The following is a 14,049-nucleotide window of genomic DNA, read 5'->3' on the forward strand; positions in this document are numbered from 1 at the left end:
ATTTCTAACCTGATCTAAAGGTGCAAGGTCAAACTATCTCCCTATCCCTCTGTGTGTGTCTGTGTGCGAAGACATTGAAAGAGAAGGGCATTGGAGAAGGGTCAGCTTCAATGGCATACATCTGTAGATTCTCTGTTCCATGGGAGTACTGCTCCCGGTGCTTTTGGTCGCCCAAAGCAATGTATGGCCATCTGAACATACATCAAGAGTATGAAAAGGCCTGCGTCAAGGGCCTGCACCTGCAGGGGACAAAGAATCTAGGGGTGTATTCCATTGAAGCTGACCCTTCTCCGATGCCCTTCTCAGATGTCTTTGCACACACAATGACAGAAACGTAGAGAGAAATATATAGGAAGGTAATGGAACATGTCTTCTTTGTTTTAGGTTCTATTTGGTCCCACTCATATTAATCCTTATTTATAGGCTTAAAGTCAGACTAATCTCCCCATCCCTCTCTCTCAAAGTAGAAATTTCTCCTTGGAGTTTGTTATGTCAGGCTCAAAATGATAAGTTGCATTGGTATTGATAAAGTTCCTTGGAGTTAATAATTGCATAAAAGTAACAAAAGTAGTGGCTGCCTGTGGAAAACTTGAAAATTGTAATTATTAAAAAGATCCCTGAAACAAAGATCTCTGTTTTTGTACCCTAATAGGCATCTGACTGTCGTAGGGATGGGAAATTTTATTTTGGTTCTTTTGCAAACATGTGGAGTTAGCAAAAAAACATGAACAATAAACTTTTTCCAAACACACTCACGAATAGTACTTCAGTTGAACAACTAAAAGAAGAAGCCTGGTGTGAAGTCTGGCACAGATTACCAGGAGACTAGGGTTGATGAAGAGAGAGGGAGAGAACAAGAGAATGATAAGAGCACAGAGCTTTTCCCATGTGGTTGAGGCCATTGTCTGGCATGTGTTGGTTGCTCAATTTCTCCTATTCCTTCGGTCCTGCAGGTATGATTTCCCATCTCGTGGGTTCTCTCTCTCTCTCTCTCTCTCTCTCTCTCTCTCTAAATATATATATATATATATATGAGCTGTCGTACAACTCCGCCATATTCAGATGGAAGGCCGGGTGCTGGTGCCGTGGGTGATGATGCATGTGGGCAGCCAAGTTATTGGGGGTGAGGCCTCATCCTCCACCAGAAAGATGTCATGCTGGGCTTGCTACTGCACCCTGCGATCAACATGGTGTAAGCTCAACCCTTGAAATAAAGAAGCTCTGGCCTTTGAGGATGGGAATTTTAGTTTTAAGTTGTTTGAATAGGATGTCCATTCTGGGGAAATAGGGTGATCACAAATGTCAATGAGGCTGACACTTTCAAGGATTCGGGGCCTGTGATCACCTCCTTTTTAATATTTTCACCGTCAATTGTATCACTGATCGACATTTTAATGCCCTTTTTTCCATATCATTATGTACTGAATTTGTAAACGAACTAGCGAACGTTCATGAACAAACACTAGCAAACTGAGCGTGAACATAATTTTTTTAGTACATTCATCATCAAACAACAAACATCCATCTTTTCTTCCATGTACTCTTTCGTTCTTTAAAAAATAATTTTAGATCATTATTTGACAGCTAAAATACTATCTTCTTATTTTATTTTATGTTTCTAGGAAAAATATTGTGTTTTGGTATACTACTTTATTCATAGCATAAGGTTTTATTTTCCAATAATTTTTAATTGGAACTCAAGAAACAACATTAAAGGTGAACGAATGCATATCTTTCAATTGGACAGCTACACATTGAGACGGAGTGTTATATCAAATGGAGGATGAAAAGATGAATAAATGAAATGGCAACCTGAATTAGTTGGATGTGTGGTGGGGATAGCATCCTACCCTTACCATTTGATGAGATGGCAACACCTTCGGAGGGGACAGTAGGATTTTCTGTGAGATGTGGGATCCTTTCATTTGTCATTACGATTTTCTTTTTTTCACTTTCTTGTAAATTTCAAAATTGCAAATTATTTTCTCTCTCCTGCAATTGCCTAGTGTTTCCCTTTTGATGCCACCACGGCCACTAAGAGGGAAAATTTAATGCATGTGCATTACTCTTTGTGGGCAGCCCACATGAATCAGTTTGCCATTCCTTGCGCACCACTGGTCCCCATGTCTACTGCCCTTGCATGTCTCTGCTTTGCATCTGTCCGTCTCTACACGCGTCGCCACTTGCCTAAAAACTACAACCCTTGCACCCCACCTATAAAATGAATAGATAATTATTGAAATGGCGAGAAATGAAATAAAGGAAAACGGGATGGGAGCATATGTGAGAAATAAAAATGAATGGGTGTGATACAAGGAGATGTAGTTCATCTCAAAGGTTATATAATTACATCAAGTAAAATGTAAAATTACTATGTATCCATATATTAAATAAAATTCATTTTAATTTATGGCAATAAAGTAGTCATAATATGGGGAGAAAAAATATATCTTCAATCTGAGATATAAAAAAATCATCTTCAACGAGTTTGGTGAACAATTGACAAACATTCAGAACACACAGAAAGGGTACTTCTTCCATCTGTCTAAGAGAGTGACTGAGAGATAGGGGGATAAAAGGGATCGAAAGATATGATAGAGAGAAAGAGATAAAGTGTTGGGTGTCATTCACACACTACTATACAATGAGAAGTGACTCGCCGTAATCACACAAAGGATGAAAAGAATAGGAGGGAAGAGATGAAGGGAGAAAGAGAAGAACACAATGTTCTCTTTTGTAGATCCGCCAAGGATCAAATAGTGGTTTATAAAGAGGCTCAAGGGAGACAAGCAGCCCAAGTAATAGGTTAATAGGCATCATGTCATCCTAGGCCATTGTCACATAGGGCCATTGTCACGCAGGAATGCCATCACCCAAAGTGATGCCAGGAGTTTTCAAAGCATAAAAATAGTCAGTGAGGCACGCCTCCTCACTTCAAAGAAACACACTTTTTCTTATCCGATTTCTAATCCTTTTTCCATGCATGATTAAATCTCACGCTCTCTCTCCAGTCATATAAAACTAAATACAGTGGGGAAATAAGGCGAAGACAATGATATGAAATGGTTTCTGCCTCTAAAGCTCTCTATAAAAAATGCTCTATTTATAGACTACGAAAAAATAGGAATATTCATAATTGGTGTAAAGGCCTGAAGCCTTGCACACCCACAATGTACAATCAATCTAGTAGCTCAATGCGACCCACATAGATAGTGCTCCATGAGGTGCAGGGACAATGCAGTTAGGATGCATTCCATAATAGCTATCCCTAAACCACCCAAGGATCACCATGAGCAAAGTCACACTAAATTCAGGAGTTAAGCCTTCCATGGACATAATCATTGGCCCTTGTTGAATGGGCTACATTTTCCAATTTCAGAAATAAAAACATAATCAAAAATTAGATAAGAAATTAGGGAAATATATTTTCCACCTCCTACTCTCTTTCACTTTCATTCTCATAGTGATGTCCAGCTTTCCACCATACATCGTGATGCTGAGTGGTATTTCTGATCCATCCCCAACATCATGGCAATCCAGGTAAACTCTCTCTGGCACACATAGATTAGTAAAGCTGGTTTATATATTCCCAGATTAGTAAAATAATGAACACAATTTCATATTAATGTAACATTCATAAATGCAATTCCATTAATATTAATGTATATAATCATATTAGTTGACTATTTAAAAATAGTTAGCATTAATAACTAGTTATTAATATTAATTATTTTTCAAATGGATGTTTTATTATCTATTAGATAAATAAACAAAATTGATCTTACAATATCACATTGATGGACAAACTATAAGAACACAGATGCTCAGAGGTAGTAAATACATGAGCATATCTTCCCGTTAATTTCACATTAATGAATATATTATCCATTAGTATTAGTTGGACTGATCTTGACTAGGCTTTTAGGTAACAAATCCATAGCAGTAGGCGTAGTTTTGGAACAAGCTTTGTAAAGCCAAAACCCCTCCATCATTAGAAATTTTTGGTTTTGATGATTAGTCAAGAAGTTATATGAGTGGACTGTGTCCTACCCCTGAAGCCTAAAGCTTATTAATTGGTTCAGCTATGCAATACACCCAACATTGAATCCTGGATGGATCAACGGGTTGGGTGGGGTCAAGGTATTCCCCTTTATTTCTGGCAATTTTCTTCTCCCTCTCTAAGAAATATGTATCACACATTTGGTTTTCAAATATATATTTTCTTATAATAGAACAACCTTGATTTATTCAACTTAAAGATAGACTAAGATAATGATATATAATGGACATCAAATTGAAAAGTGTAGTTTTTTAAAGTGGTCTTGTGTTTCAACAAGGTTGATGTAATATGACAATCACCATTTACATCTCATATATGTTTATGTTATAAATTCAATACATTAATTTATGATTCTTACATGTTATGTCATTTTCTCATTTCCTTTTTTAAGATATAACCAGGTCATGAATTAATTTCATTAATTAATAGTCTTACCATTGGTATATGACCTTCTCAACAAAAAAATTAAATGAAAAATTAGAAATAAGGAAATTTATTCTATATTTTTATGAGATAATGATTTTCAGAGTCCCAGTATTTTTACAAAATTTTTATGATTTTTTTACATTAACTGTTTCATAATTAAATGAAAGTATTTACTTTTTATTTCTGTAAAATTGAGCTTACCATATTCCTAAAGTAGGTCATTGAATTTGTAATAATCTCAAAAGTAGGGTTTAAACTTTTGTTTGGTATTTTTTAGATTATTTGATAAAAATATAAAGCTGTACTTACTTAGTAATCCTAGCTAGTGATGAGTACGGACTGTCTCCATAGGGAACAATGATTGAGGATTTAATATTCTTAATATAGTGATTATTGAGATGAGATAATATATGTACTAAATATGAAATCATGTGATGAGGAAAAGCAAGAAGAGATAGTGATATTAAGTTGAGGAGAGTCGTTAGTAGATAGTGATAATTCAGATTTGAGAATGTGAGAATGAAATAACAATAATGTGAAGAATGACGAGAATGTGGTAGAGGATGAGTCAAATACGGTAATTGAGGAGTAATTAACAATAATGCAATGACATGAAGGTGGTAAGACATTATTATGGAATGTATGGAGGTGATGTGATGGCAAGATGTGATAGTGAAATTGATCTAGGTTGCCGACGATGTTGAGAAAGCACAAAGGCAAAGATTCTTACCATAGATCCTTAGGTTCCACGAGGAACACAACAATTTGCGAGTGCAGGTAAGCGCCCCCTCTTTTCTGTTGCTTCTTACCACACACCCAAGATACTAGGAACACATTTGATGGATCTAAAAAACTCACTATTTTTCAATCATTCCACACGAGTAGGAAGCATGTTTAAGGATCAATTTGACAGTGATCCATGCCTCCATTTATACGAACAGGGTGTGGATGGAAAGTGGGGATGAAGCCAAAGAATCCTGAAAATTTGAACTCAATCATTTCTCTGAATAGTTAGATATCGCGCTTTGAAGTTGAAGCAATCCTTGCCGTCCATTTTTTCTCCCTCCTCGTCATTGGCGCTGACGCTTCCTGTTTTTATATTTTTAGTTAAGTTGTCCAATGGCCAGAGACTAATCATGGGCGCGGTCACTGTGTCACATGTACCTGCAACAAAAAAGACAAAAAACTCATTTTTTAAACTGTCTTTAATCAAGACATGGCAATGCATCTCTTTCCAATTTCTTTATTTCATAATGAATGACATGCTGACGCAAGTCATTCGCGTCAGAAAGTGGGGAAGATTCCCATATGATTGCATGATGGGGCATGTGTTTTCATTTTTTTATCAATCGTGGCAGTACACTTGTGCACCACACTTTCTGAGTTTTTTTAAAATTTTATTATTTTAAAGCTTCTCAATCTAAAAAATGGCATTCATTAAGATTTAAATTGTCCACTTTTCATTGGTCCACGTGTCATCTTGCAAATAAAGTGAATCAAATGTTTGATAATGATTGTCTCATCAAGATGTTTTATTCACAATGCCATAACCACACTGTTTTGCAATGATTAGCACAGCTAAGCATTGAGGATACTTGTGATTGGTCACCATTCGATGAATCGAATGACAACAGGTGGTGGGCGCATATTTAAGGCGAAAAATATATAAACAAATCATAATAAAATAATTACTAATTATGAAAAATATATGAAATATATATTTTTTGACTAATAAAGTTAACATATCCCTGTATATAAGTTCAAATAATTAATAAAAAATATATTACAAATGATAAAATTAAGTTCTTTAAGGATAAAATATGGAAAAATCCCTAAAATATGATTAAATCAACAAAAAACAGAATATCACTCAAAAAATAGGTTTAATCATTTAAAGGTTGATAACACATATTTATATTTATTTTAATGCCTAAAAAGTGTAAATTGCCCAGAAATAACACAATAATTTATGTGTTATCAATCTGTTCATAGGTATCTTAGATGTAGAGAAGGTGGAGAAGCAGGATGTGAATTGAGTTACATAAGTTGACACAAAGTGAGTCCTGGAGCTGAAAACCAAAGCATGCTGGACAATCATGGGCCAATGAGAGGGAGTTAAACAGCCTATAGAATTAATCTACGTGGAGCCAAGTTTGATTGGTTTCACCTGAGCTAAGCAAGATTTAGTGATTGGCGCGAGGGGGGGGGGTGTATTTATTATTCTGGAAGAAGGCTAAATAATTCCAATGCCTAAAGAATATGACTAATTCACAAACTGGATTAAATCCTACATACAATGATGCGTCCATTCCTTTTTATGTTTTCATATAGATAAACTATTATAAAATTTCTCCATGCAAACCCTTACACCAAGCTTTGAAGATTGATGCTTAGACATTAAATTTGATCATCAAATTTAGGGGTGATGTTTTGATGAATTTCAGTAATAATGAACTAATGTTTTGTTTTGTGATCAATCTTATCACTAGGGCACTTTGAAGAAAATCATAACTAGGATACATGGAATCAATAATGAATGCGAATTAGCAAATTCTCTTTAGAAGTGTTATTCATAACTTATCCATAACTTATGCTAAATTCTTCTCCTTATTACCCTTGAAGAAAATAGCCGTTACATAGAGAATGCAGGGACATTTTCAGTACCAGAGCAAAGATTTGAAATGAAATAAACAAAAAGGAAAAGGAGGCGACTTTCAGTTTTCTAGGATGTGGAGATCAAAGTTTTTCAAGTAGCGCAGAACTTGAAGAGATACAGTGATCGCAAAAGCAACAGTGAAGAGATCATCTGGTTCTTGTGTGTTGAATCTCGAAGGGAAGACTGCAATCTGCATCATGAAGGACCTTGTGTCTTGAGTCTGTGTTCCATTGAATTTGCAAAGAAACTGGTGGGTTCAGATCGTATAGTTTGTTTTTTAAAATCTAAATCAACGAAATCCTTCTGAACTGATCGTTTGTTTCTGAAAATCTAAATCAACGAAATCCTTCTGAACTGATCGTTTGTTTTGAAAATCTAAATCAACAAAATCCTTCTGAACTGATCATTTGTCTTTGAAAATCTAAATCGACGAAATCTTTTTGAACTGATCCTTTTTTTTATTGAAAATCTAAATCGTTGAAATCTTTCTGAACTGCTCATTTGTTTATTGAAAATCTAAATTGACAAAATCTTTCTGACCTGATTGTTCTTTTATTGAACATCTAGATCGACAAAATATTTTTGAACTGATCATTCTTTTATTGAAAATATAAATCGACAGACTCTTTCTGAACTAATCGTTTTTTTACTGAACTGATTGTTCTTTTATTGAAAATCTAAATCGACAAAATATCTCTGAACTGATCATTTTTTTCTCTTATTAAAAATCTAAGTCGACAGTATCTTTTCAAACTAACTCTACTCTATTGAAAATTCGAATCGACAATCTGATTGCTTCTCTTTTAACTATCTAAATCAAAAATATTTGTCCAAACGCAAATTTATTTTATCACTCTGAGCTTAATTTTCTTGTCGAAAGTTTACATCAAAATAATCACTCTGAACTTAACTCTCTTATCAAAGAATCTGCTCTGAACACTTAATTCCCGTGATCCAAGTTATCAATACTTATCTTATTATTTGCTGAACTAATCTATCTGTATTGAACTGAGGCTGACAAGCATTATAGCATCTCAAAAAAAACTGGTTAAGTTGTTTGAGGTGTCCGCCATTTGATTATTATCATCTTGTTGAGGTTTTTGTGTTTTAATGTACACTATTACATTAATATCATGAATTTATAATTAAGAAACTAATTTATAATTAGAGCTTAAAAATATTTTAAGATTATGTTTTTAAATTGTTTTAAAACTATAAATAAACTAAAATATTATTTTAATACTTTTAAAAGTATTTTCAGAAAGTTTAAAAACATTTTTCATTCTCCCAAGTACTTAAAGATTATTTTAGTTTATTTTATAATTTAAAATATTTTAAAAGGTCATTTTATATTTAAGGTATGTTGAAATTACTTTCAGAAGCCTTAGAAATATTGTTAACTACTTTAGAAAATATTACAAATATTTTTCTGAATGTTTTAAACAATTAAAAGCCTTTTAAATGGTGCAAAACTGACTTTTAAATAAATTTTTGGTATTTTAGTTCATTTAAAAAGGGCCCAGTTAAATCCGCGGTCGGGTCCACTACTTAAGTTTGAATAATAAAAAATATATATATATACATATATATGGGGGGGAGGGCGGGAGTTGAACCCACAACCTCTGCCCCAGCAATGGAGCCCCTTACCAGTGCGCCATGAAGGTTTTATTTATAGAAAGATTTTTTTTATATAATAACTAATTAAGTTAAACTTAATTAAAGAAGGAATTTAAAGGGTCAAAGGGCGGGTCCGACGGTTGACCTTCCGAAAAGGTTTTTATTAAATGCCAAAATTCGAATTTTTTCCGACTTTTGACATTCCATTATTAATTTCTTTAATGGGTAATTAATGTGATTAATTACGTCATTAATGAAACCTTCCAAAAATCTTTGAAAATTCATAAAAAATTAAATACAGCTCCTTTTGAGCTCGAATTTTTTTTGAAATTCTCAGAAAATTACAACCTGCCCCTCTGGTCCTATAAATACCCCTTCAGAGCAAGGGTTGAGGCATCCCTTTTGAAAACCATCTCTCTTGTACTACTCTTGAATTTTCTCCCCTGCAATCAGCGTGGTTGTGCTTCTCCATTGATAAGGGAAGTTTTTCATTTTCATCATTCATCCATTTAGTGAATAGAGTGATAGTTTCCTTCACATTCTTGTTATTAGTGGTGAATTTGTGTGATTTCTTGAAAGAGTGTGAAGGATTGATCTTGAATTCTTGAAAGAAGTTTTTAGTGGGATGGAATTTGTGATCTGAGTAGACATTTTGGAAAGCAAAAGGCTGACATATTGATCTTGACATCATATCTTGAATTTTAGTGTTGATTATCCTTCATACATCATTGAGAGTGGTGATTGACCTTTGATCAATCACGGGGAGCGGCATAGCTTCTGTTTCACTAATCTGAGCAGGTGACGAAGATCCAGAAGGCAGGGAGGTGATGTTGGTGGCACCAGGGACGTGACGGTGACGAGGGAAGTGGACGTTCGAGGAAGAGTTCGTGACGGTCTACCCGAAGGCGGTTCGGGTTTGAAGCTCGTGCACCAAAGAACGTGACGTGCCATCAAAAGACTCCTCTGCAGAAGCAACTCTATAAGTTGGGTTAGGGTACCTTACAGGGGAGGATCCTTAGTAAGGTTATCCTGAGTCCTAATTTGGACTCGAAGGCGGGCCTTGGATTGACTCGATCACTAAGCGGATCGAGGAACCAAGTAAATCTAAGTGTTTGAGAGAAAGAAGGTGAGAGTCAAATCAAGGAATCTTAAAAGCGAATTAGGCAAACAAAAAATAGATAAGCTAATTCACCCCCCCTCTTAGCTTCCAACACATCTGTTTTGAGATCACTTACAAATTATAGCAGGTGAGTGTCATTGCTGAAATCGATTTGTGTTCAAAGCCTCTTAGCAAGTGGTACCTGAAGATCATCTTGATAACGGGGAATACTTAAAAATCTAATATATATACTTCTAGTTGTGTAGTGGAGAAAGACTCACTGTGCAGGTAAGAATATATTCAACAAACTTCGAAGCGCCGAAGGGTGAAGTGTAAAGACTTTACACAAAGTCTTACATGTTCGAATCTGAATTTTCTGATTAACAAATCAATGACTTTGCTCATCCATATTTTCAAGTTATATTCTGTGTAAGTCAGAAATATAGTATAATACATCTTAAGGTGCAGAAACCGCAACAAATCACAAAACTCTGGGTGGTCTGGCCTAGGAGTTGAAGGGTTGAGTGAATTTGTGAAGGCTAATGGGGCCCGAGACTACACTCCATTTCAATTCCTAGATAGGTAATATCCGTGTATCCCTATTACCAAGATTTTTTATCTTGGGGGGTTAAATAACTTGGTTAGGGATTTATTATAAATTCCGGCAGGATATCCCTGGAACGGAGTAAGGGAATAGCCCTAACATATATAAAAATATCATGTATTGTCCTTCACCTCATCTAAAGTCTAAGCAGTATCTCAGATGTCTAAATAAAACACATTACTAGAGGGTAAAGAAGATTCAAAGAAGAAAAAAAGGGGTAGAGCCTAATTCACCCCCCCCCCCTTAGGCTATCTCTAGAAACTTAAATCAACAAGCTTGAGTGTGATTCTGAAATTTCTGGACAACTAATATGTAAATGCATATTTTAAGCACAAGATCATGTGGGTTGATAAAGAGGAGGGATAAATTATTATGTAAACTATGACCTCCGCCATTTGGAATTCAATGAATGTACGAATCCTAATCTTTCTCAGTTACACAATATTACAGACCTTTAATATCCCATCTAAGGAAATGTTTCTTTATTTTTAATTCTTGTCCTCTCATTTTTTATCTTCCCATTCAGAAAAATTACATCAAAAAAAGCAAATTGCACAAGATTCCTATCATCAACCTCATATCCATTCACAGAAAAAAGTCTTATTTTTCTTTAAGTCACTCCAAGTTTAGAAACAAACAAATGAATGTTTTAATCGGATATAATTGCATGCAACACGATTGAACCATCATCGAAGTGTATTTCTGGGATCAGTCAAAATTAATAAATCTACTACGAATTCAGGGTCTTAAAATCAAATTTTAATTACATTTAAATATATGTTTTATTTATTTTGAGGGATAATTATCTTTTAATTTATTTTTATTCAATGATCAAGTTTGATATTATTTGAATTATCATCTTCCTTGTATCTCTCTTTGTCTCAAATATTTTTTTATCCTTTTCGGGAACATAAACATCCCCCAATACAGCCAGTAAGGACTGTTCAGTTTGCAGAAAAGTCTCTGTTGCACGTGCACGTTCATCGTATTGATCCACTCCTTTAAGCCTGTTTTGATATTTGATGTATTTTTCTATCTTTCAGTTTTACCTTGTGAGACCCTTTGTTGTGTACCTAGCTTCCCTTGCTACTGGATATTTTGTATGCAGCGCCCTAGTCACTTCCTTTGAGTGACTCTTTTGGACTTCGGTGCTCCGTTCCTAAAATCAAGATTTCTACTACTACTTAAAAAATAAAAGATTTATTTACAGAGAGTCAACTCTATCAACTGTGTAAACACTTCATAATGTTTCACAAAACTTAAATCAACCTTCACACATTCTTGATTCAAATAAACATTAAATACTTCAATAATTTCAGTCAACAATACAAATAATTTTTCAGGTTGAAGTACCAAACAATAAGTTTCTAAAACATAGTTTCCTGTACTCACTTTTTATCAGCATATGTCAATAATATCTTTAAAATTCAAAACCATCTAGGTTACATCAGTATTTTGATTCCAGAATTACAGTATCATCAAGGTAACATCTAACCGGATACAATTTTTGAATGGATCATTTGAGATATACGAATATTTTATTACATAGTTGGAAATATTTATTTCTATATAAATAAAATATTGGATATGATATTTTCAAATAATTTTAGAGTCCGATAGTCACAAGTTTGATTTCAACTAATGAAAAATCGAAAGTAATTTTATTATTTTTAATAAAAATAATTATATTACAAAAATCATAGTGTTCAACTGATTATAGAAGACATTAAAATCATATTTTTCAATGGTTTCTCATTGGGATAAGGTAGTCCTATTTACAGTATAGTTTTCACCATAATTATAACTATTCTGAGAATTTATACGCCCTTAATTTATTAATTTAAATATTAAATATCCTTTTGATACATTCTGAGAAGTGATTATCATTCGAAATAATTTTTTTTGTTTCAGAATAAAATGAATTGTAACAGACCTTGAAAATTAAATAAAAAACTCCAGATGATATAATAACCTTTGCACAGAAATGATCCCACTATCTTTTGATTCTTTGAGTCATCATGAGTGGAACAAGTGTCTATCCTCTAAACCTATGCAATGGGTTTTTTTTTACGTTGAATTTTTCTCATATTTTACATAATGAGCCTTTACACTACACAGTGATTTTATTGTCATTATGTTTGTAGGGGTGGGAAGGGCACCAAAATTGAGAGGGTGAATCATAGGAACAAGAAATACTCTCATGGACATATTTCATTTGCTGGCCCTTCTTTTTATACTTAATGAGATTTTTCATAGGACCCCATGTATATTAAAATGAAACTATGTATAAAAAGGACCATCAAATGATATAAGTACATATCTGAGAAACCCTCTGATATATGACCACAAAATGAAATATGTTATGTATCATATAATCCTCTCATGTCTAAAACACCTTAAGCAGGTGACCCTCTAGGAATATTTAACAGTCAATTTAATGATCTTATAATCCCTATAATGCTTTATTGGTGAAGCTAATTATCTAGCTATGCTTAATATGTCACTTAATTTGTCTAAGATTTATTTATCTCAGTTAATGGGTCGAGTTGCCAACTCGTGATGTGTCAACCTACACCTCCACTTTTTTGTGAAAGCTTCTTGTCATCAATTATCATGTACATGAAATCATATCTCTCCGTGATTCTCATAGGATAACTTAGGGCATCGTCAACTCTCAGACTCTAATCAGTAAGTCTATTTAAGAGTAATACATTAGGAAATCAACAAACACCACTTTATCTTATATTTAAACAACCTTGGCCAAGGATTTGTTTGCATTACCTTCCTGGAGTATGTTTCATCTGAGATAGAAGTAGAAATATTCCATATGAAGAAATAAATCATTTTTAGAATTTTTGCCACATATATGCAAAGAATATTTATAGTATTGTGATTAACGACACTTAGACCATAGTTCAAACACAATTGTCCATCAAAAGAATGGTTGGGGTTTCTGAGGTCTAACAACTACTTAACAAGTGCAGGTGAAATCAACGTGGGAGATATTTAATTGTGAAACCATGCATATACTCATATGGACCAATTTAGATTACTCTTTCCCTAAATATAAAAAATCTCCCTTTCTCTAGTGCCTCCACAATAACAATTACCCGATCAACTATTGTCGGCACATGAGTGGGAGAAGATAAAGCTATTCTATTTGCATATTGTAATGTCATTTTCAAGTATCTTAGGAATATGAATTTTAGGACATTTTTTTAACTATATGTAAAAATGAAATAATGATCTCACCATATTGCACATATCCTTGGACTTGATTATATTCATTGCATATGCATAATAATGAATTATTTGTATTAATGAATTCTTTAATAGATGTAGAATATCTAGTATACTTTCAGTCCATATCTAATTACCTGAGTCATGAATCTTAATACTTACATATAAAATAATTGAATAATAGTGCTACATTAGTCTAATATATTTTATCTTGTCTAATCCATTCTAACAAAAGATAAAAACAATGGATAATTATAAAATAATGTACTCGTCTGATCCAGTCTCTTATATTGTTTTGAAATATATAATTATCCATTATTTAAATAATATAACACCGTTAACCTATA

This window comes from Wolffia australiana, chromosome 12 (genome assembly GCF_029677425.1).
Source record: "Wolffia australiana isolate 7733 chromosome 12, ASM2967742v1".
Taxonomy (NCBI): domain Eukaryota; kingdom Viridiplantae; phylum Streptophyta; class Magnoliopsida; order Alismatales; family Araceae; genus Wolffia; species Wolffia australiana.